Source organism: Hyla sarda, chromosome 3, assembly GCF_029499605.1.
Source record: "Hyla sarda isolate aHylSar1 chromosome 3, aHylSar1.hap1, whole genome shotgun sequence".
Classification (NCBI taxonomy): domain Eukaryota; kingdom Metazoa; phylum Chordata; class Amphibia; order Anura; family Hylidae; genus Hyla; species Hyla sarda.
The window spans coordinates 299815843-299840162 of record NC_079191.1 but is presented as its reverse complement, the minus strand read 5'-3'; the positions used below and the strand labels follow the sequence as shown (position 1 = coordinate 299840162).

General features: G+C 42.8%; 1 protein-coding gene across 4 annotated transcripts in view; it reads left to right on the top strand.

Moving 5' to 3' along the window:
* LYST (lysosomal trafficking regulator) overlaps window positions 1-24320 on the top strand; it is a 1083863-nt gene that overhangs the window by 360630 nt on the left and 698913 nt on the right. The window lies entirely within an intron of this gene.

Sequence of the window (24320 nt, the reverse complement as noted above, 5' to 3'; positions counted from 1 at the left end):
CCTTAACATTTTTATTCATCCATATTGGTTTTCTTTTATTTCTGACCCTTTTATTCCCATAAGGTATATGCATCTTACAGTGAGAGTTTAAGATATTTTTAAAAGTCTCCCATTTAGTGTCAGTATTCTTGTTTTTGAGGACATTATCCCATTTTATATTAAGGGCTTCTCTGAGTTGGTCAAACTTTGCCTTCCTGAACTTCATTGTTTTTGTGGCCCCTCGAGAGATTCCCTTATTGAAGAACAAGTTATAATGTATTATATTATGATCACTATTTCCTAGGTGTTCTTCAACTTGCACATTTGTTACTCTGTCAGGTCTGTTGGTTAATATTAAGTCTAGTAGGGTGCCCCCTCTGGTCGGGCCCTGCACGATTTGGGACGGATAATTGTCTTTAGCTATAGTCAGAAACCTGTTTCCTTTATCACTATCCTATATCAGGATAGTTAAAGTCCCCCATTATTATCACATCATTCTGATTTGCTGCCTTGTTTATTTGCCTCATTAATTGATCTTCTGCTTCTTCCATTATGTGTGGTGGCTTATAGTTAACCCCTATCAGAATTTTATTTTTATCTCCATCTATTTCTACCCATAATGATTCCACAATATCGATTCCCTCCCGTATATCCTCACGCAGTGCGGCCTTCAGTCTGGACTATAAATAAAGACAGACTCCTCACACTTTCCGTTTTGTCTGATCCTTTCTGAATAGACTATAACCCTGTATGTTGACCGCCCAGTCACAGGTATCATCCAACCAAGTCTCTGTTATACCCACTATGTCATAATCCTCCTCAGACATCAACCACTCAAGTTCATCAGTTTTATTGGTCAGACATCTGGCATTAGTCAACATGCAATTCAATGGCATATGGTTTTTCTTCCTTTGAAGCCTATTCCTATTAACTATTCTAACCCCTCCCTCCGCTCCACCCCAGGTACATTAATAAGTCCCCCCCCCTCTATCTATACTATCCTCCCCCTCTATGTTGTAGGTTCCCTCCCTCCCAGTCCCTAGTTTAAACACGCTCCACCCATCTAGCCATCTTCTCCCCAAGCACAGCTGCACTCTCCCCATTGAGGTGCAGTCCGTCCCTACGGTAGAGCCGGTAACCAACAGCGAAGTCAGCCCAGTTCTCCAATACATAAAATACATACATTAGGGGGAAGTTATCAGAGATTTACATTGTGGATTTTGAATTGAATTGTCACTAAATTTTGAACAGCCTACGAACAAATGTATGCTACTCACCCCTTTTGTTTCTTGAAAGGTCTATATATGCAGATTTTAACAAATGCTGCAAAAAAGTTGCATTCTGATGCCAGACAGGGTGGTTTATTTTGAGTTTATTTAGAGTTTATTTGGGGTTTACACTCTCCCTGTATTAGAAGTATTTCTATCCTTTGGAAAGGAATAAGATCTATGATCGCAGGGGGTTCCGCTGCTGGAACCCCCGCGATCTTAGTGCAGCCCCCTGCATTCTGTGCCAGGCGCTGCCTTCGGCACCGAGACATGACATCATGCCTCGGTCGTGGGGCATGCCGAAATTAGGGACGCTGCTGAGGACCCTCGCGATCACTGGGCCGGCAGTTTGCAGCATCCTCGTTCGTGACTTCACTCCACGCCCACTCCATTCATGTCTGTGGAAGGGGGTGTGACGGCTAATACAGAGCAGTCACACCTCCTCCCATAGACTTGAATGGAGGGGGCGTGGCGGCCTGCATCGTGCAGTTATCAGGCACTGAGTGGAGTTTGCTCCATTCCCCGAATGACAGCGGTGCTGGCCTGGAGATCGTGGGGGTCACCAGTGGCGTGACCCTCGCAATCTGACATATTTTCCCCTATCCTTTGGATAGGGGATAAGATGTGTGCAGTGGAGTACCCCTTTAACTTTATTGCTGCCCCATCCTCTGGAGCAGGCTTCTTCCAGGTTCTTATCGCCAACTCGTCACTCTTTACCTTGTGGCATACCACAACAATGTCCTGCCTCAGCCAGTGATTGGCTGCTCTGCTGTGGGATTTGAGCCCCAACCCAGTATTTTTCCTGGCTTAATAGGTCAAACTGCTGCTCAGCCAATCACTGGCCAAGACAGGACATCGATGTGGCCAGCGATAACAGAGGCACCGGGCAAGCGGCGAGATGTCCGTATTTTTTTGTTATAATGCTGGCAGCCTGGGTGGGATTTTTTTTTTTTTTTACTCAGTCCTGGAATACTTCTTTAGATATGTTTCTGTTATATGGTTTATGTACTCCCAGCGCACAGGGCCATAAATTAGTCGTAGCGTACAAGTGATACTAACACACTGGGAAAATCAGTTTATAAATAGCTTTAGAAACATACACGTAGCATAACAAACTGAGCAAATGTTAAATTACCCCATAATGTTTATTTTGTTGCATATTTTATTTGGTTCCAATGCATTATTGCTTAAAAATCTGCAACAATAACATTTTATTATGGCTTTTAACTTTCTCGTTGATGTCAAAGGGAAAAACCAAACATAGGCCATTTTATGCATAGATTCTGTGTACGTTTTTCCTTCAGCATGTGAAGGAGATTTCTTAAAATCTCATCCTCATAAGTAATATCATTATACACTGTGACTTTTCCTCACACAAATCTGCACATAAAGTCCACAGTGTATTTGACTTGTGTAAAAGTACACTTATGCTGCAACTTTTACTAACCGGTACCTTTGGAATTAGATTCCTGTTTAAATATCTAAAACTTTGGGAGCTAGCCACTGACCAAGGCGAAAGCATGCCACAGGTATTTCTGCTGCTCGGCCGGCATTTCTACACTTTTTGGGGCTTCACTCTAACCTACTTTTATACAGTTCACCCCATCAGACTCCTGGGGTCACCTGGATCAGTTTGGTGCCTCTCTGGACCCTCTATGCACCTGGCTTTCCTAGTAGCCTGCCTTCTGGTGAGGTGCTGCACTTGTCATCACTGCCATCTTTGTTGCATGACAGTGTACAGGGATGGGACTTCTATCACCTGCCACTGACTCCCAGTGCCGGTGTACTGAAGAAAACTGTACCCTGAAGAGAAATGTTCCCAAGCAGCAAATGATAAATGCTGAGTCAGCAAAGCCACTGTGATTGGCTGAGGTGCACACATCCTTCCCATACTATTGGTTGTTTGTGGAGGTGTGCAGTCTTGTTCTGCTCACTATGTTGCAGACAGGGAACATTTCTCTACAGCAGGGGTGTCAAACTCAAATTCATCGGGGGCCGCATCAGCAGTTTGGTCACCCTCAAAGGGCTGGTTGTATCTGTAGGACCCCCTCCTCCCCCCTCACATACCGTATATAAGACGACTGGGTGTATAAGACGACCCCCAACTTTTACAGTTAAAATGTAGAGTTTGGGATATACTCTCCATATAAGACTACCCCTCCTACCGCCGCAATGTACAGTACCTTGTAGTTCCCCCCACATTAGGTAGGCAGCTTGTTCCCCCCACATTAGTTGGCAGCTCGTTCCCCCCACATTAGGTTGGCAGTATAGTTCCCCCCATATTAGGTTGGCAGTATAGTTTCCCCCACATTAGGTTGGCAGTATAATTCCCCCCACATTAGGTAGGCAGTATAGTTCCCCCCACGTTAGGTAGGCAGCATGTTCCCCCACATTAGTAGGCAGCATGTTCCCCCACATTAGATGGCAGTATAGTTCCCCCCACATTAGATAGGCAGCATGTTTCCCCACATTAGTTGGCAGTATAGTTCCCCCCACATTAGGTAGGCAGCATGTTCCCCCACATTAGTTGGCAGTATAGTTCCCCCCACATTAGGTTGGCAGCACCCCCCCCCCCCCCCCACAGACATACAGCCTCCAGCCATGTACAGTGTATGGCAGGAGGCTGTATGTCTGTGTGCTGCACCCACTGTGATCCGGTCACCGCTCCTCCGACTCGGGGTCACATCTACTGCTATGGCGTATGGACCATAGCAGTAGGTGCCAGAACCGGTCGAGCGGTGACCGGAACGCTCCGGAAGATAACGCGCCACCGGTCACTTACCAGGGCCTGCGCGCGTCCTCCTGTGATGATCCTGCTGTCCTCCTGTTCCTCCCGCGTCTCTATGGTTGTACGCACAGGACGTACAACCATAGAGGCGGAGGACCGAAGGAGGATCGCCGCGCATGCGCTGAAGAGGCGGCTTTCTTTAAAAAAAAAAAAAAAAAAAGAGATTAAAGGTGAAGGCCGGCGGCGGGCCACATGACGAGGTCTGGCGGGCCGGGTGTTTGACACCCTTACTCTACAGCATTGGAATGATTCTCTACAGCCTCCCTCCCTGAAGCTCTTAGCAGGGGAACAAAATCCACATGATTTAGCATTTCTGCGATCTGTGGCCATACCCTTAGGGCAGTGGTCTCTAAATTGTTGACCTCCAGCTGTTGCAAAACTACAATTCCCAGTATGTCCAGACAGCTGCCTGGGCATGCTGGGAGTTGTAGTTTTGGAACATCTGGAGACCGAAAGTTTGCAGATCAGTGTGCTTAGCTCTCTAAAATGTGGCCATCCACATCTTGCAAAACTACAACTCCCAGTATGCCCAGACAGCTGTTTGGGTATGCTGGGATTTGTGGGGGTGCAACATCTGGAGGGTTACAGTTTGAAAATCACTGTGCGGTGGTCTCTAAACCGTGGCCCACAAAATCGTGCAAAACTACAATTCCCAGCATGCACGAACAGCAAAAGTCTGTCTCGGCATGCTGGGAGTTGTAGTTGCGTGCCTCCAGCTGTTGCATAACTACAACTCCCAGCATGCCCTTCGTCAATCATTTGGGAGTTGTAGTTTTGCAACAGCTTGAGGCACACTGGTTGGAAAATCCTGAGTTAAGTAACAGAACCTAACCGAAGGTTTAACAACCAGTTTGCCTCCAGCTGTTGCAAAAGTATAACTCCAACTCCCAGCATGAGCGGTCTGTCAGTACATGCTGGGAGTTATAGTTTGCAACAGCGAGTTTACAGTGAGTTTCCTGCTTCAAGCTATGGCAAATTTTCCGCCGCAGCACAAACTCCTAGCGGGAAACTCATTGTAAACCCCCGCCCGTGCGAATGTACCCTAAAAACACTACACTAACACATAATAAAGGGCAAAACACTACATATACACCCCCTTTCACTCGCAGCATTTACAGACAGCCATTGACTGTCCAGGCATGCTGGGAGTTTAGCAACAGCTGGAGGCACCCTGTTTGGGATTCACTGGCGTAGAATACCTCTATGTCCACCCCTATGCGATCCCTAATTTAGGCCTCAAATGCTCATGGTGCTCTCACTTCAGGGCCCTGTAGTATTTCAAGGACACAGTTTAGGGCCACATATGGGGTATTTCCATACTCAGGATCAATTGCTTTACAAATTTAGTGGGGCTTTTTCTCCTTTTACCCCCATATGAAAAGGAAAATTTGGAGTCCACACCAGCATGTTAGTGTAAAAAAATTCAATTGTTTACACTAACATGCCGGTGTTGCCCCATACTTTTCATTGTCACAAGAGTTAAAAGGAAAAAAAGACCCTCAAAATGTGTAACATAATTTCTCCTGAGTACGGAAATACCCCATATGTGGACATAAAATGCTCTGTCAACGCACAACAAGGCTCAGGAGTGAGAGCGCACTATGTACATTTGAGGCCTAAACTGGTGATTTGCACAGGGGTGGCTGATTTTACAGCGGTACTGACATAAACGCAAAACAATAAATACCCACATGTGACCCCATTGTGGAAACTATACCCCTCACGGAATGTGACAAGGGGTATAGTGAGACTTAACACCCCACAGGGGTTTGACAATTTTTTGTAAAATTTGGATGGGAAAATTAAGAAAATATATGTTTTACTAAAATGCTGGTGTTACCCAAAATTTTTCATTTTCACAAGGGAAAATAGGAAAAAAGCCCCCCAAAATGTGTAGCCCCATTTCTTCTGAGTATGTAAATACCCCATATGTGGATGTAAAGTGCTATGTGGACTCACTACAGTGCTCAGAAGAGAAGGAGCGCCATTGGGCTTTTGGAGAGAAAATTTGTCCGGAATTGAAGGCCACATGTGTTTACAAAGCCCTCATAGAGCCAGAACAATGGAACCCCCCACATGTGACCCCATTTTGGAAACTACACCCCTCACATAATAAGGGGTACCCTTGAGCATTTACGCCCCACCGGTGTCTGACAGCTTTTTTGAACAGCGGTCCGTGAAAATGAATAATGTAATTTTTCATTTGCACAGCCTACTGTTCCAAAGATCTGTCAAATGCCAGTGGGGTGTAAATCCTCACTGCACCCCAAATTAAATTCTGTCAGGGGTGTAGTTTTTAAAATGGGGTCACATGTGCTGGTGTTCACTGTTATGGCACCATGGGGGCTTTGTAAACACATGTTCATTTTCCCATCCAACTTTAACGAAAATTCGTCAAACACCTGTGGGGTGTTAAGGCTCACTATACCCCTTGTTACGTTCCGTGAGGGGTATCGTTTCTAAAATGGGGTCACATGTGGGTATTTATTTTTTTTACATTTTTTCAGAACCGCTGTAAAATCGGCCATCCCTATGCAAATCACCTATTTATGCCTCAAATGTACATAGTGTGCTCTCACTCCTGAGCCCTGTTGTGCGCCCGCATAGCATTTTGCACCCACTTATGGGGTATTTCCGTACTCAGAAGAAATTGCGTTACACATTTTGAAGGTCTTTTTTTTTTCCTTTTACCTCTTGTGAAGATGAAAAGTGTGGGCCAACACAGCATGTTTGAGTTAAATGTTTTATTTTTTACACTAACATGCTGGTGTGGACCCTAACCTTTCCTTTTAATAAGGAGTAAAAGGAGAAAAAGCCCCCCAAAATTTGTAAAGCTATTTCTTCCGAGTAGAGAAATACCCCATATGTGGCCCTAAACTGTTTCCATGAAATACGACAGGGCCCTGAATTGAGGGAGTGCCTTGCACATTTGAGGCCTAAATTAGGGATTTGCATATGTTGTGGACATAGGGGTATTCTACGCCAGTGATTCCCAAACAGGGTGCCTCCAGCTGTTGCTAAACTGGGAGTTGTTGTTGTGCAACAGCTGGAGGCTCCGTTTTGGAAACAATACTGTACGATATGCAGTATTTTAACCTTGATTTTGTGTTTATTGGAATGTCTTTAGGGTGCATTCGAACGGGTGGGGGTTTACGGTGAGTTTCCCGCTAGGAATTTGAGCTGCGGCGGAGAATTTGCCACAGCTAAAACTTGAAGCAAGAAACTCACTGTAAACCTGCCCATGTGAATGTACCCTGTGCATTCACATGGGGGGCAAACCTCCAGCTGTTGCAAAACTACAACTTCCAGCATACACTGATAGACCATGCATGCTGGGAGTTGTAGTTTTGCAACAGCTGGAGGCACACTGGTTGGAAAACCTTGTTAGGTTCTGTTACCTAACTCAGGATTTTTCAACCAGTGTGCCTCCAGCTGTTGAAAAACTACAACTCCCAGCATGTACTGGTCGCCGAAGGGCATGCAGGGAGTTGTAGTTATGCAACAGCTGGAGGCACGCAACTACAACTCCCAGCATGCTGAAAAAGCATTTTGCTTTTTGTGCATGCTGGAAGTTGTAGTTTTGCAAGATTTTAAGGGCCATGGTTTAAAGACCACCGCACAGATGTTGCAAAACTACAAATCCCAGCCTTCCCAGATAGCAAACTGCTGTATGGGTATGCGGAGAGTTGTAGTTTTACAAGATCTAGAGGGCCAAAGTTTAGAGACCACTGCACAGTGATCTCCAAACTGGACCCCTGTAAATCTTGCAAAACTACAAATCCCAGCATACCCAAACAGCTGTCTGAGAATGCTGAGAGTTGTAGTTTTGCAAGATGTGGATAGCCACAGTTTAGGGAGCTATGCGCAGTGATCTGCAAATTGTGGGTCTCCAGATGTTCCAAAACTACAACTCTCAGCATGCCCAGGCAGCAAACACCGTCTGGACATGCTGGGAATTGTAGTTTTGCTACAGCTGGAGGTGAACAATTTAGATACCACTGAACACTGTGTATGGCCACACATAGCAGAAATGCTAAATCATGTGGATTTTGTTAACCTGCTCTGAGAGCTTCAGGGAGGGAGGTGGTAGAGAATCGTTCCAATGCTGTAGAGAAATGTTCCCTGTCTGCAACATAGTGAGCAGAACGAGACTGCACACCTCCACCAACAACTAATAGTATGAGGGGGGGGGGGGGGGGGGGGGGGTTGCGCCTCAGCCAATCACAGAGCTTTGCTGACTCAGCATTTATCATCAGCTAGCTGCTTGGGAACATTTCTCTTAAGGGAACAGTTTGCTTCAGTACACCTGCACAGCAGAGACAAGCAACAACTGACTGTTCACTCTGTCTGCTGCTACCTGCCCCCTCTCTACTACATCTCTACCAGTCTGGGAGCCTTCCCTTCCTCTTCCCCTCTAGCTGGGTAATTTGAATGAATCATTCTGTTAATTGCTTTTATTGGTTTTCATACATATGTACTTTATTGGTTTTCATACATATGTACTTCTGGTCTCACAGGCAGCAATGAGAGGTATGTCAGCTGGTTCAGCTTTTCTGATTTTCCATACTTTTTGTTTACTATTTTCACTTAATTTTTTTGGTTCTCTTTTCTTTTTCTTGGTCTGATCACATTTATTTTTTTATTTTTTTTGTAGGTACCCCTAGCTTTAAGTCTGTGTTTTCTCTACCTCGTTGCCCTCTATTACTCAGGCTCCCATCATCCTGTCTCATTTGTTCTTCTTTCTCTGCACTTGCCACCTTTCTTATGTGTCGGATCATATCCCATAATGTGTGGGGTTTAAAGGGGTACTCCCCTGGAAAACATTTTTATTTAATCAACTGGTGCCAGAGAGTTAAACAGGTTTGTACATTACTTCTTTTTAAAAATCTTAATCTTTCCAATACTTATCAGCTGCTCCACAGGAAGTTATTTTCTTTTTGAATTTCCTTTCTGTCTGACCACAGTGCTCTCTGCTGACACCTCTGTCCATTATAGGAGCTGCCTGTAGCAGGATAGGTTTGCTATGGGGATTTTCTCCTACCAGGGCCGGTACAAGGATTTTTGCCACTCTAGGCAAATCCCCAATTTGCTGCCCCCAACCCTTGGAGGTCTAGTACTTGATCTGAAAAACATAACATATTTTGTCCGACCTGCAAACTTATCATTAGGCTGTGTTCCCCCTTTTTGTCTGTGTACAACACCCTATGCAATGACTGAATAACACTGCCATACCAGAACAGGACAATACCATCATACTGTGACTAAATAACTCCATAGCAGAACAATATTGCCATACTGTGACTGAATAACAATGCCACATACCAGAGCAAGCAGCAAAGGAATAGAGAGGGCGCAACCTAGCGCATTACCACTTAAAAATACAAGGGTGAACACAAGGGTAAATACAATGCTCACCCAGGATGTTACACTCACCAAGTGTAACAATGGAAAAAGGCTTGTGTAAAAGTATGCTGGCAGCCGGTCCACCTCAGAACGTATAGACAAAAAGCCAAGGAGTCTCCAAGGGAGCGGCGGACATCAACAGGCGCTGGACACACTCGTGGGGTAGAATACACTTTAATCACCCATCATGCAACGCGTTTCACAGATTATCTGCATCATCAGGCATCTACCAGAGCAACACTTCCATACTGTGACTGAATAAAGCCACCATACCAGAACAAAACAATACTGCCATACCATGACTGAATAAAAATGCCATACCAGACAAGAAAAATAGTGGTGTGGATACTGGGTGACCTCGGCAAGGTGCTTATCCAGTCCTGGTGAAAAAACGGCGATGCTTCTCTGGGGCGCCTCCGGATCCGTAGATGGTTCAGCTCCCAACCCAGGTGGGGGTTGAGGAAGGAGGAAGATACGGGAACGATTTGAAAGTTTTAAAAGCTTTATTCAGACGACGCGTTTCGCAAGGGGTCCCTTGCTTCATCAGGTCATAGATAACAGGGGTACAGACAGTCTTTATATACAGTGTGTACTTCAAAAAGTGCGGGAGTTTGTGACAGGTGTGATGCGTCACCTGAGTGCCGGATGTGACGTGCCGGCTGAGAACGGGAGTGTTCATTCATAAAATGTGCTGTTTGTATACAATGTACCGAGTGTAACTTTGTGGTTGGATGTAGAGAGAGCTGCTGGGTGTATCATGTTCGGCTTAGAGGATGTTCTCAATGTGTTGGTAAGTGGGAAACTGCGATTTGGTTCGCTTGAGGAAAAAATGTCAGTAGACTGCGGGAATACTAGGAAATGTTTTGCTAATATATTGGGATATAATACAATATAATATTGTGAGTTGAATATTACATAGATTATGTTTCTGTGTAATGCATCTCGTATATCAGTTGTAGTTGATGAAGATACCAGGTGATTACTAGTGTATTAGTGTGTAAAAAAGATTATTTTATTTCTTTTACACTATAAGTTATGCTGCTGCATACTATGAAATTGTGTCTATCGTATGGGACGATATGTACATTATGATAATAATCTTTATGGTTAAGCTTGCTATTCTGATATAATCGTGTTAATTAAAAGGGTTTTTGTTTATATTTATATGTATACTCATTGTCGCTTGTTGTGATGTCATGATATGTTTTTTGGTTATTGACAAATGTTTATTGGATATACAGAAAAATGCTGGTATCAGCCTATTAGTTTATTAATTGGTGGTTGATATTTGTTGGTTCGTGCGTTTTTGGCTGTCTATAGATGGGTACGGAGGTACAAGGCAAAAAAATGCCTTGGATGGAGAGTGTATGGATGTAGGATGGGTGCAAAAATGATTGGTAGTTATTGTCACACTGTGGTGAGATCTCATAGTTGTGTGTATAGTATATTGAGATCACAGTATTCCACTGTCTTTCTCATGGGTGGTGAACATATAATATCACAGTTGGCAGAATAATCAATAATACATGGATGCAAACATATAGGTGGGGAAAAAAACATATATAAAACCATGTATAACAATTATATATATAAAAAGCATACACATGTGGAAGTGACCTATAGAGGTACACTCTAAAATTGGACATATAATACTTGATAAAAACAATAATAAAAATATTGAGGTGTATGTATAAAAAAGTAATGATGTAGAGGACACAAATTGAAATGCGTCATTTGGGTGGTGATTTGATGTAAATATACTTATAGAAATAATGGTGGTGGGCCCTGTGGATGTTGGATGTATTGGGTGGAATAAGCCTAAAGTTGTTAACGTATAAGTTCCACTGCTTCATTCAGACCTCTTGGGACTAAGGTGCCAAGGCGGAATATCCAGAACATCTCTCGTTTGGATAGTTCTTCGAATCTATTGTGGACAGTATCTTCAATGTGATCTATTGGATATATACAGATCGGATTTTTGATCAGAGGGTGTTTTTCCCGACAGTGGCGGGAGACACTATGTAGGGTATATCCTTTCTTGATATTTGTTCTATGGTTATTTAACCTAAGGTGTAATTCTTGTGTCGTGCGGCCCACATATTGTTGTCCACAGCAGCATTCGATTACATAGATTACATAGTTGGAACAACAGTTCAAATGGTGTTTTATGGTGAATATTTCACCGGAGGTGAAGCTCGTATGTGTTTTTATGTCTGCTTTGAGGGTGTTGCAGCACAGGCACCGTTTTTTGTGACACCTATATACCCCATATTCATTTCTTGGGTCTTTGTTCTTATTGTTCCGTTTGTTTTGCTGTCTTAATTTACTTGGGGCTAAGATGGATTTCAAGGTTGGTGCTCTCCTAAAAGTGACATTCGGTGCTATTGGTATAGTTTCTTTCAGAATCTGATCGGTTTGTAGGACATGCCAGTGTCTCTTGAGTATGGATTTGATATGACCATGTGCATGATTATATGTGGTGATGAAATTTAATCTAATTGGTTCTTTTTCAGTATCTGATGATTTATTTTTTGCAATTAGACATTCCTCTTGGGATAGTTGGTTTGCCTTATTGAATGCCTCCTTGATCAATTTGTTAGGATATCCTTTTGCTTGGAATCGTTTTTTTAGAAGTGATGCTTGTTGGTGGAATGTACGTGTTTGAGTGCAATTTTTCCGGATCCTTTTGAACTGGCTGAATGGAATATTTGTCTTCCATTTTTTGAAATGAGCGCTATTGAAGGAGAGGTAGCTATTGGCGTCTACTCTTTTAAAATATGTAGCGGTATGGATACTGGATTGGTCATGTGAAATTATGAGATCCAGATATTCGATTTTTTCTGATGATGATTGTGCAGTGAGAGTGAGTCCCCAAGGATTGCTATTGATGTTTTCCAAGAATTCAGGAATAAATTCTTGCGGTCCCTTCCAGACTAAGAAAAGGTCATCAATATACCTCTTATATATGATGACATAGTCCTTGAACAATTTTTGTGAGGTGATGAAGAGGTCTTCGAATTTACCCATCACAAGATTGGCATAAGATGGTGCCACCCTGGTCCCCATCGCAGTACCGCGTATTTGGTGATAGGTGGCACCGTCATAGTGAAAGAAATTATTTGTTAGAATCATTTCCAAGCAGTTTATCAGAAACCTTTTTTGGGGTTCTGGTATTGAAGCATCTTCTTGGAATATATCATTGATGCAAGATAAACCAATATGATGTTGAATGTTGCTGTATAGAGCAGCAACATCCATAGTGATGAACATACATTCATTGTTCCATTCAGTATCTTGTAGTGTTAGGATGAGATCATCAGAATTCTTGAGATAACTGGGTAGTGACTGTACATATTTTTGTAAAATGAGGTCCAAAAACTGTGAGATGTTGGATGTGGAGCTGTTGATGCCTGAAATTATGGGACGTCCAGGTGGATGAGTGGAATTTTTATGTATTTTTGGAAGGTGATAATAATATGGTTGTGAAGGATTAGTGATGATTAGAAACTTTTTTTCTTCTTTTGTGGTGATCCCTTCCTTGTAGGCCTCCTCTACAATGTTGATGATTCTCTTTTGTAATGCTGGGTGAGGGTTTTCTTGGGTTTTACTATAATAATTAGGGTCTCCCAGAATATTCATGGCTTCTTGGTGGTAGTCTTCATAATTTTGCACGACAATGCTACCACCTTTGTCTGCGGATCTTATTACTATCTCAGGATTATTTTTCAGCGTATTCAGGGCTTGTCTTTCTTTTTTTGAAAGCAATCCTTCTTTGGTGTCCGGTGGATTAGTAGGTAACGTTTTCAGGTCATTGGCTACTAAATCATGGAATGTCTTGATCAGATGACCCTGATTATAGACTGGGTAGAATTTAGATTTATTTTTTATGGCGGGATGTACGCCAGGTGGGGGATTTATATATGTATCTGGAGTAAGTATGGAGGTGTTATCCATTGTTTCTTTTAGACGATCTTGTATTTGAAAGTGTCTATGTAGAGTCAATTTGCGGGCGACTTCAGGAAGAACTAGGCCGAGGTCACCCTAGTGAATGCACGGTCACTACACCTTTACAACTCTCACCATCTCCAACCAGAGATAAAGCATTAGAAGACGATCTGTCGATCCTCACTACGCACGAGTTAACCCCCTCAAGATCAGATCCTGACATCAGTCTAGCAAACACACCAACTATTCTCACCTTAGTGGAAAACATCACCATTGTAGACAATTCCAGCCTTGGAATGGTAGCATCGGTTCCATTCCTAAAACCATGCGAGGCTTCAACATCACAAGGGTTTTTTTTAGGGACAACTATAAAACCCAAAACCAAACAAAAAACCATGGAACAGTTCTTCACACCGAAGAAACAAACAAAAAGAAAAAACACAGACGAGGAAAACGAGGAGGAAACAACAAAAGAAAGAAAAGAGAGAAAACTACAGTAACCCCTATTAAATCTGATGACTTCACTAACACAGGCATGAAGATTTTTAATCTATCCAATCATACACTGACGACATATGAGACTAGTCTCTTAAATAAGGGATTGTCCTTCTGTCCAGTCCATAAACCAGATGATTTCACCCTGTTTCTGGACCTCCATCACTTCACCCGCAAATTGACTCTACATAGACACTTTCAAATACAAGATCGTCTAAAAGAAACAATGGATAACACCTCCATACTTACTCCAGATACATATATAAATCCCCCACCTGGCGTACATCCCGCCATAAAAAATAAATCTAAATTCTACCCAGTCTATAATCAGGGTCATCTGATCAAGACATTCCATGATTTAGTAGCCAATGACCTGAAAACGTTACCTACTAATCCACCGGACACCAAAGAAGGATTGCTTTCAAAAAAAGAAAGACAAGCCCTGAATACGCTGAAAAATAATCCTGAGATAGTAATAAGATCCGCAGACAAAGGTGGTAGCATTGTCGTGCAAAATTATGAAGACTACCACCAAGAAGCCATGAATATTCTGGGAGACCCTAATTATTATAGTAAAACCCAAGAAAACCCTCACCCAGCATTACAAAAGAGAATCATCAACATTGTAGAGGAGGCCTACAAGGAAGGGATCATCACAAAAGAAGAAAAAAAGTTTCTAATCATCACTAATCCTTCACAACCATATTATTATCACCTTCCAAAAATACATAAAAATTCCACTCATCCACCTGGACGTCCCATAATTTCAGGCATCAACAGCTCCACATCCAACATCTCACAGTTTTTGGACCTCATTTTACAAAAATATGTACAGTCACTACCCAGTTATCTCAAGAATTCTGATGATCTCATCCTAACACTACAAGATACTGAATGGAACAATGAATGTATGTTCATCACTATGGATGTTGCTGCTCTATACAGCAACATTCAACATCATATTGGTTTATCTTGCATCAATGATATATTCCAAGAAGATGCTTCAATACCAGAACCCCAAAAAAGGTTTCTGATAAACTGCTTGGAAATGATTCTAACAAATAATTTCTTTCACTATGACGGTGCCACCTATCACCAAATACGCGGTACTGCGATGGGGACCAGGGTGGCACCATCTTATGCCAATCTTGTGATGGGTAAATTCGAAGACCTCTTCATCACCTCACAAAAATTGTTCAAGGACTATGTCATCATATATAAGAGGTATATTGATGACCTTTTCTTAGTCTGGAAGGGACCGCAAGAATTTATTCCTGAATTCTTGGAAAACATCAATAGCAATCCTTGGGGACTCACTCTCACTGCACAATCATCATCAGAAAAAATCGAATATCTGGATCTCATAATTTCACATGACCAATCCAGTATCCATACCGCTACATATTTTAAAAGAGTAGACGCCAATAGCTACCTCTCCTTCAATAGCGCTCATTTCAAAAAATGGAAGACAAATATTCCATTCAGCCAGTTCAAAAGGATCCGGAAAAATTGCACTCAAACACGTACATTCCACCAACAAGCATCACTTCTAAAAAAACGATTCCAAGCAAAAGGATATCCTAACAAATTGATCAAGGAGGCATTCAATAAGGCAAACCAACTATCCCAAGAGGAATGTCTAATTGCAAAAAATAAATCATCAGATACTGAAAAAGAACCAATTAGATTAAATTTCATCACCACATATAATCATGCACATGGTCATATCAAATCCATACTCAAGAGACACTGGCATGTCCTACAAACCGATCAGATTCTGAAAGAAACTATACCAATAGCACCGAATGTCACTTTTAGGAGAGCACCAACCTTGAAATCCATCTTAGCCCCAAGTAAATTAAGACAGCAAAACAAACGGAACAATAAGAACAAAGACCCAAGAAATGAATATGGGGTATATAGGTGTCACAAAAAACGGTGCCTGTGCTGCAACACCCTCAAAGCAGACATAAAAACACATACGAGCTTCACCTCCGGTGAAATATTCACCATAAAACACCATTTGAACTGTTGTTCCAACTATGTAATCTATGTAATCGAATGCTGCTGTGGACAACAATATGTGGGCCGCACGACACAAGAATTACACCTTAGGTTAAATAACCATAGAACAAATATCAAGAAAGGATATACCCTACATAGTGTCTCCCGCCACTGTCGGGAAAAACACCCTCTGATCAAAAATCCGATCTGTATATATCCAATAGATCACATTGAAGATACTGTCCACAATAGATTCGAAGAACTATCCAAACGAGAGATGTTCTGGATATTCCGCCTTGGCACCTTAGTCCCAAGAGGTCTGAATGAAGCAGTGGAACTTATACGTTAACAACTTTAGGCTTATTCCACCCAATACATCCAACATCCACAGGGCCCACCACCATTATTTCTATAAGTATATTTACATCAAATCACCACCCAAATGACGCATTTCAATTTGTGTCCTCTACATCATTACTTTTTTATACATACACCTCAATATTTTTATTATTGTTTTTATCAAGTATTATATGTCCAATTTTAGAGTGTACCTCTATAGGTCACTTCCACATGTGTATGCTTTTTATATATATAATTGTTATACATGGTTTTATATATGTTTTTTTCCCCACCTATATGTTTGCATCCATGTATTATTGATTATTCTGCCAACTGTGATATTATATGTTCACCACCCATGAGAAAGACAGTGGAATACTGTGATCTCAATATACTATACACACAACTATGAGATCTCACCACAGTGTGACAATAACTACCAATCATTTTTGCACCCATCCTACATCCATACACTCTCCATCCAAGGCATTTTTTTGCCTTGTACCTCCGTACCCATCTATAGACAGCCAAAAACGCACGAACCAACAAATATCAACCACCAATTAATAAACTAATAGGCTGATACCAGCATTTTTCTGTATATCCAATAAACATTTGTCAATAACCAAAAAACATATCATGACATCACAACAAGCGACAATGAGTATACATATAAATATAAACAAAAACCCTTTTAATTAACACGATTATATCAGAATAGCAAGCTTAACCATAAAGATTATTATCATAATGTACATATCGTCCCATACGATAGACACAATTTCATAGTATGCAGCAGCATAACTTATAGTGTAAAAGAAATAAAATAATCTTTTTTACACACTAATACACTAGTAATCACCTGGTATCTTCATCAACTACAACTGATATACGAGATGCATTACACAGAAACATAATCTATGTAATATTCAACTCACAATATTATATTGTATTATATCCCAATATATTAGCAAAACATTTCCTAGTATTCCCGCAGTCTACTGACATTTTTTCCTCAAGCGAACCAAATCGCAGTTTCCCACTTACCAACACATTGAGAACATCCTCTAAGCCGAACATGATACACCCAGCAGCTCTCTCTACATCCAACCACAAAGTTACACTCGGTACATTGTATACAAACAGCACATTTTATGAATGAACACTCCCGTTCTCAGCCGGCACGTCACATCCGGCACTCAGGTGACGCATCACACCTGTCACAAACTCCCGCACTTTTTGAAGTACACACTGTATATAAAGACTGTCTGTACCCCTGTTATCTATGACCTGATGAAGCAAGGGACCCCTTGCGAAACGCGTCGTCTGAATAAAGCTTTTAAAACTTTCAAATCGTTCCCGTATCTTCCTCCTTCCTCAACCCCCACCTGGGTTGGGAGCTGAACCATCTACGGATCCGGAGGCGCCCCAGAGAAGCATCGCCGTTTTTTCACCAGGACTGGATAAGCACCTTGCCGAGGTCACCCAGTATCCACACCACTATCCGCCAGACCGACACCACGGAGTATCGGGATAGATGCTTGGCAGCCCAGAGGAAAACGTCTAGAGTGCATGCACTCAGAAAGCCCACATCAGTGTTGTGCCTGAGCTTGCACAACACTAGAAGGTGAGTGTGTCAACACACACTTTAATTTGGCTCCACTATTCCTATATACGCCAATTTTCAACCTTTGCGATTACCACCATTTACGGCACTTAGATAGCGCCCCCTTTGTTTCCTTTCTTTTTTCCTTTTCTGCACAGACAAGAAAAATAACACTACACTGTGGGAGTATAACACCATATCAGAACAGTAGCCTCATACCATGACTGAACAACAATGTTAAACAGAACAATACTGCCATGCCGTGACTGAGAAGCACCACCATACCTGAGCAGCACAATACCGTCATACCATGACTGAATAACACTACCATACCAGAACAATACTGCTGTATCAGAACAGAACAATATCACCATACAGTGACTGTGCAACCCCATACCATATAATGACTGAATAACAACGCCATACCATGACTGAATTAACACCATACCAAAAAAGAGCAATACCCCCATACTTTGTTTGAAAACAGGTAAATGTAGTTATGTATACCCCGTGTGTGTGTAAATATATATTTACTACATATCTGACATATATCATTGGGTAATGCCTGCACCGTGCGGGACCCTGGAGGGTGGGGGGGGGTGGCGTGCATTTAGGGTTAGAGCTCTATGATTGGGAGTGGTCGGCACTGTGGGCTGCCACATCATTAACAGTAAGGGGTGGGGGGTCAGAAAACAGGTCCTGGCCACCTAGGTGAGGAGCGCTCTTCTACCAGCCCAGTTGGAGTGAAGGGGGTGGTGTCCCTGAGTGAAGTAGCGCTGTGCTCTACTACCAGACCAGTCAGTCCCTGTAAACTTTCTTGCAGGGACGGAGGCGGTGGCCTATTTAGTCTCTGCCGCCGGCCCTGGCTCCTACTCGAAGTTCCTTAAATAGACAGTGGTGTCAACAGAGAAAGGAAATTCAAAAAGAAAAGGAAAATAACTTCCTTTGGAACATACAGCAGCTGATAAGTACTGGAACGGTTAAGATTTTTAAATAGAAGTAATTTACAAATCTGTTTAACTTTGACACCAGTTGATCCAAAAAAATAAAAATAAAATTCCAGTGGAGTACTCCTTTAACTACCCTTCTAAGAGAGAGAGAAGGCTTTTCAGGAGTAGGCTAAACGCACACTGGGCATCTTTTGCATTCAGGAGGCCCACTTTATGGCTACCTCATGTCTTAGGATCTAGAATAGGACTTATACAGAAAATTATCAGTCCATCTTTGCCATTAAAGGGGTACTCCGGTGCTTAGACATCTTATCCCCTATCTAAAGGATAGGTGATAAGATGCCTGACCGCGGGAGTCCCGCCGCTGGGGACCCCAGTGATCTTGCACGCGGCACCCTGTTTGTAATCAGTCCGATTACGGGCGATCACAGGGCGGGCAGCGTGTGACGTCACGCCTGCGCCCCCGTGTGACGTCACCCTCCGCCCCTCAATGCAAGCCTATGGGAGGGGGCGTGGCAGCTATCGTGCCCCCTCCCGTAGGCTTGCATTGAGGAGCGGAGCGTGACATCACACGCCGCCCGCCCTGTGATCGCCCGTAATCGGACCCGGAGCGAACACACTCCGGGGACTGATTACAAACAGGGTGCCGCGTGCAAGATCACGGGGGTCCCCAGCGGCGTGACTCCCGCGGTCAGGCATCTTATCCCCTATCCTTTGGATAGGGGATAAGATGTCTAAGCACCGGAGTACCACTTGTTAAGGGAGTCTTGATCTGTTTATGTAATGACTTTCCCTTCAGGGTTCTTGTTCTACTGGGCACATTTTATACTGTTCTGATTTCTAAGAGTCATTGCATTATATTATTATTATGCAAAGCTGTCTCAAGGGCAGGGGATTTTAATTTTGTTCCTAATGGTAAATTGGATCGTTCTAACACCATTTTTCTCTTTTGTCGACATGTGGATGAAGCATAATGGCACCCTTCGGGGTTGCGTACAATGTGAATCTGAAATTAAATAAGCCCCTAAACATATTTAGAAAACTGCCTAACAGCACTAAAGCCCTGTATAACTCTGCTAGGAATGTATTTTGTTATGGCGACATTGGGTAGCCTATGGTGACTAACAGCCTCTTTAATGCATTTGCAGATTTTTTAGGCTTATTCATACTAAAATAAAGAAGCATAAAGTATCCCTGGTTGTTGTTAGATGCCTGACAGTTTTAACATGCACACATAGGTATCAGAAGACTCTTTTTCCAAGCATTTAAAAAATTATCCCGTTTTGGGATTAATAGCTGGTTTTGAGTCTGGCAAGTGAAGAAGACTGCATTTTTTTTCCAGGCATTCCAAAAAGTATCCCTTCTTGGTAGTAGCAAAAGGCTTTTTAGTCTGTAGGCATTGATTTTTCCAAGCAATTTAGGTTTTTCAAATTTTGCCAGGTGGTCCCGGGCCTATCTTGAGGTAGCAGCTGCAGAGGAAATCGTAGCATCTGAATTGAATTTGTCTGTTCCTCCCCTGTTTGCGTGGGTTTTAGGAACTGACCAGAGCCGCATGTGTCTGCTATGGAGATTTTCTCCTATTCTGGACAGTTGTTAAAATGGACAGAGATGTCAGCAGAAAGCACTGTGGTCATGATATCAGCAGAGAGCTCTGTGTGCCAAAAAGAAAAGCATTTCCTCTGCAGTATTCAGCATTTCCTCTGTAGCCCTCAGGGTGCTATGAGGGTTCATTTTTTGCGCCGTGATCTGAAGTTTTTGTCGGTACCATTTTTGCATTGATCTAACTTTTTGATCGTTTTTGATTAATCTTTTCATGATATAAATAGTGACCAAAAATAAGCTATTTTGGACTTTGGAATTTTTTTGCGCGTATGCCATTGACCGTGCGGTTTAATTAGCGGTATATTTTTTTAATTCGAACATTTCCGCATGCAGCGATACCACATATGATTATTTTTGTTTTTAATTACACTGTTTTTATTATCGGAAATGCCGGGTGATTCAAACTTTTATTAGTGGAAGGGATAATTCAAAGGGTTAATGATTTTTTTACACTTTTCTTTTGCAGTATTATAGCCCCCATAGGGGGCTATAACATTGCATTTACTGATCTTTAACACTGTTCAATGCATCTCCCTAGAGATAGGCTTCACTATGACACCGGGCCTGCCGTGATATGATGCGGGGTCACCGTGGGACCCCGCGTTATATCACGGGAGCGGGACCAAGGATGTACTCATACGCCCTTGGTCCTTAAGGGGTTAAGGACCCAGCCCATTTTCACCTTAAGGACCCGGCCATTTTTTGCACATCTGACCACTGTCACTTTAAAGGGGTATTCCAGGAAAAAACTTTTTTTTTTTTATATCAACTGGCTCCAGGAAGTTAAACAGATTTGTAAATTACTTCTATAAAAAAATCTTAATCCTTTCAATAATTATCAGCTGCTGAAGTTGAGTTGTTGTTTTCTGTCTGGCAACAGTGCTCTCTGCTGACATCTCTGCTTGTCTCGGGAACTGCACAGAGTAGGTTTGCTATGGGGATTTGCTATGGGGATTTGCTATGGGGATTTGCTTCTAAACTGGTCGGTTCCCGAAACATGTGTCATCAGAGTGCACCTAGACAGAAAAGAACAACTCAACTTCAGCACCTCATAAGTACTGAAAGGATTAAGATTTTTTTAATAGAAGTAATTTACAAATCTGTTTAACTTTCTGGAGCCAGTTTATATATATAAAAAAAAGTTTTTTCCTGGATAACCCCTTTAAGCATTAAAGAGGTACTCCACTGCCCTGTGTTGGAAGCTCCGCTCCCCAGCGTCCGGAAGTTTATTGTTCCGGACGCTGTGTGCAGGCTTCCATGTTCAGGGCCGCCCCTCGTGACGTCACGCCCGCCCCCTTCCTGACGTCACGCCCGCCACCTCAGCGAAAGTCTATGGGAAGGGGGCGCGATGGTGGCGGACATGACGTCACGAAGGGGGCAAACCTCCAGCTGTTTGAAAACTACAACTCCCAGCGTGAACTGACTCTTCTTGACGACCAATAGCAGGGATAGGAGGGGTGGCACCCCTGCCACCTCACTCCTATCCCTTCAGGGGGACCGTCGGTGTCTTGGACAACCGCGATCCCCCTTATATTCCGGGTCACCATAGACCCGTATGACCCGGAATGGGCGCAAATTGCCGGTGTGAATTCACCGGCGATTTGCGGCAATCGCTGACATGGGGGTCTGATAGATATGCCTGCTGATAGATATTCCCATATATATATATATATATATATATATATATATATATATATATATATATATGGATACGTCCTGGGTCCTTAAGTACCAGGGAGCCAGAGTGTATCCATACACCTTAGGTCCTTAAGGGGTTAAGATTACTGAAGGTACTCGTCAGAGGTGCCCATTATTCCCAGCTCTTTTTTTCTTTGGTCTTGGTTCGCAATAACCAAGATGTGAGGGGTGTTTTGATTGGCCACACTGACTCTAAGCTGAATCTGTTTGTGGATAATTTGCTACATATTCTATGAGTCCTCTCACTTCACTGTCAAATTTGTTCCAGACTCTGTTGTTGTTTTAGAACGTTAAGGCTTATGAGTTAATTGATAATCTAAGGTTCTGTATAATAACATCCCCCCACCCTTCTCCACAAAGACTTGGGCCCCTTTCACACTGCCATTGCTCCCCCTTGAGAACGGCCATTAAAAGTCTCTCTTTGTTTGTTTTTTTGTTTTTTTTGTTTGACTTAAATGGCTCTTCTCATGATGGGGAGCAATAGGCAACAATGGGTCCCAGGGGATCCCATTAACTATTATGGGGGCCGCCGGGCGCCGTTGTTTAAGTGAATAGTGGGAGAATAAGTCGGCACTTGCAGTAATTGTCCGCCCACTATTTTCCTCCCTCTGACGGCTGTCACACTGCCGTGTGCTAACGGCAGTGTGAAAAAAACCTTATTGAATTGCGTTTTTGATTCCAGAAACCGCACTCTAGTCTCCCTTATCTATTGATTTTCCTAACTAACTCCATATCTTCGCTGCACTCAAATTATTACCCTAAACTTTACAGGGCTATTAGGGCTGACCTCAAGGAGTGGGGCCTATCATGTATTTCATGGATTGGCATGATACATACTTTTAAGATGGTGGTACTGCCACACCTCTTGTACTTGTTTCATACCTGTTGGCTGTGTAGATTACATTGCTACTATATTCAGTGACTTATAGGTGACATCTTCTTTGACTGGAGTCATTCTTTTTCCCCTTTTCTCCTCCATCGGATCCAGATGATCATGACTTTTTCTTCCAGCCACAGTTTTTAACTGCAGAACCTGCCAGACGAACATTCTAGACTCTGTTCTTAGCATCATCCTCCCCTTTTTCCCACCTATAGGGTACCACACAGTTATAATTTCACTGTTAAGCATTACACACTGTAAACCCCACTTCCTGAAACACACACACAAACACACACTCACACACTACCTCCAGACTCCCACAAATGCCTCCAAACCCCTAATAATTGCCTCCCACTCCCACAAATGCCTCCAGACCCTTCTCCATCCAAATGCTTCTTGGCTCCCACAAATGCTTTAACCCTCCCACACCTACCCACCACCAAATGCCTCTATTCTCTCCCAAATGCCTTCAGCCTCCCACCTTTCACCCTCACAAAGGCCTCTCGACTCCCACCCCCACCGATGCCTTCAGACTCCCACTTCCACCAGTGCCACCAGACTCTCCCTAATACCTTTTTCCTCCCATCCACAAATTCCTCCAGATCCCATTACACCCCCCCCCTCCCACACACACACACACACTAAAATTCCTCCAGACTCCCTCCAACTCTTCCCTTCCAAATTCCCCCCCACACTCCCGAAATGAAATGCCTCCAAATTTTTGTGTTACTGACTTCCTTGAACTACAGGATTACATAATCACCTGTCAGATCCTTCCTCTCAGCTAAGAGACCTTTCCCCTCCCACCTCACTTATGTTTACCCTTCTTGATACTCTTTATGTCCTCCATGCACACACTGCTGCTAAAGATATAATATATGCCCCTTTTTAAAAGACAAGTAAGGCATTGATAGTAGGCGAGTTTACACAGGAATTAGTTGCATTTTTGCACCTCCTCTTATCACACTGACGGATCTGATTTAACCAGGTTCTCCTGTGTGTCCTAAGTGATAAGGCTTGACATTTGCTCTCTGTATCAGCTACAGTCGTAGGGAGAAAAGGAGGCATACTGTAGCTGTTGTGTGTAGAGACAAAAGTTCTGTCACTCATCATTTGCACTTATGTAGGACTCGGAGCAAGTGTATCGTTGAAACTCTGCCCTCTGTCTTCCCAAAGCCAGGGGCATCATGGTAAATGTAGGCAGAATTAGAGGAGACATTTTGTGGTGAAAATGAAATAGGATTACACAAGAGCCTCTATTTTATAATTTAATTCTAGACTATGTTGCACTAAATGCTTCTTTAAAGGGATTTTGTCATCACTTTCATGCTACCTGAAACACAAGTCATGAAGACAGTCCCTG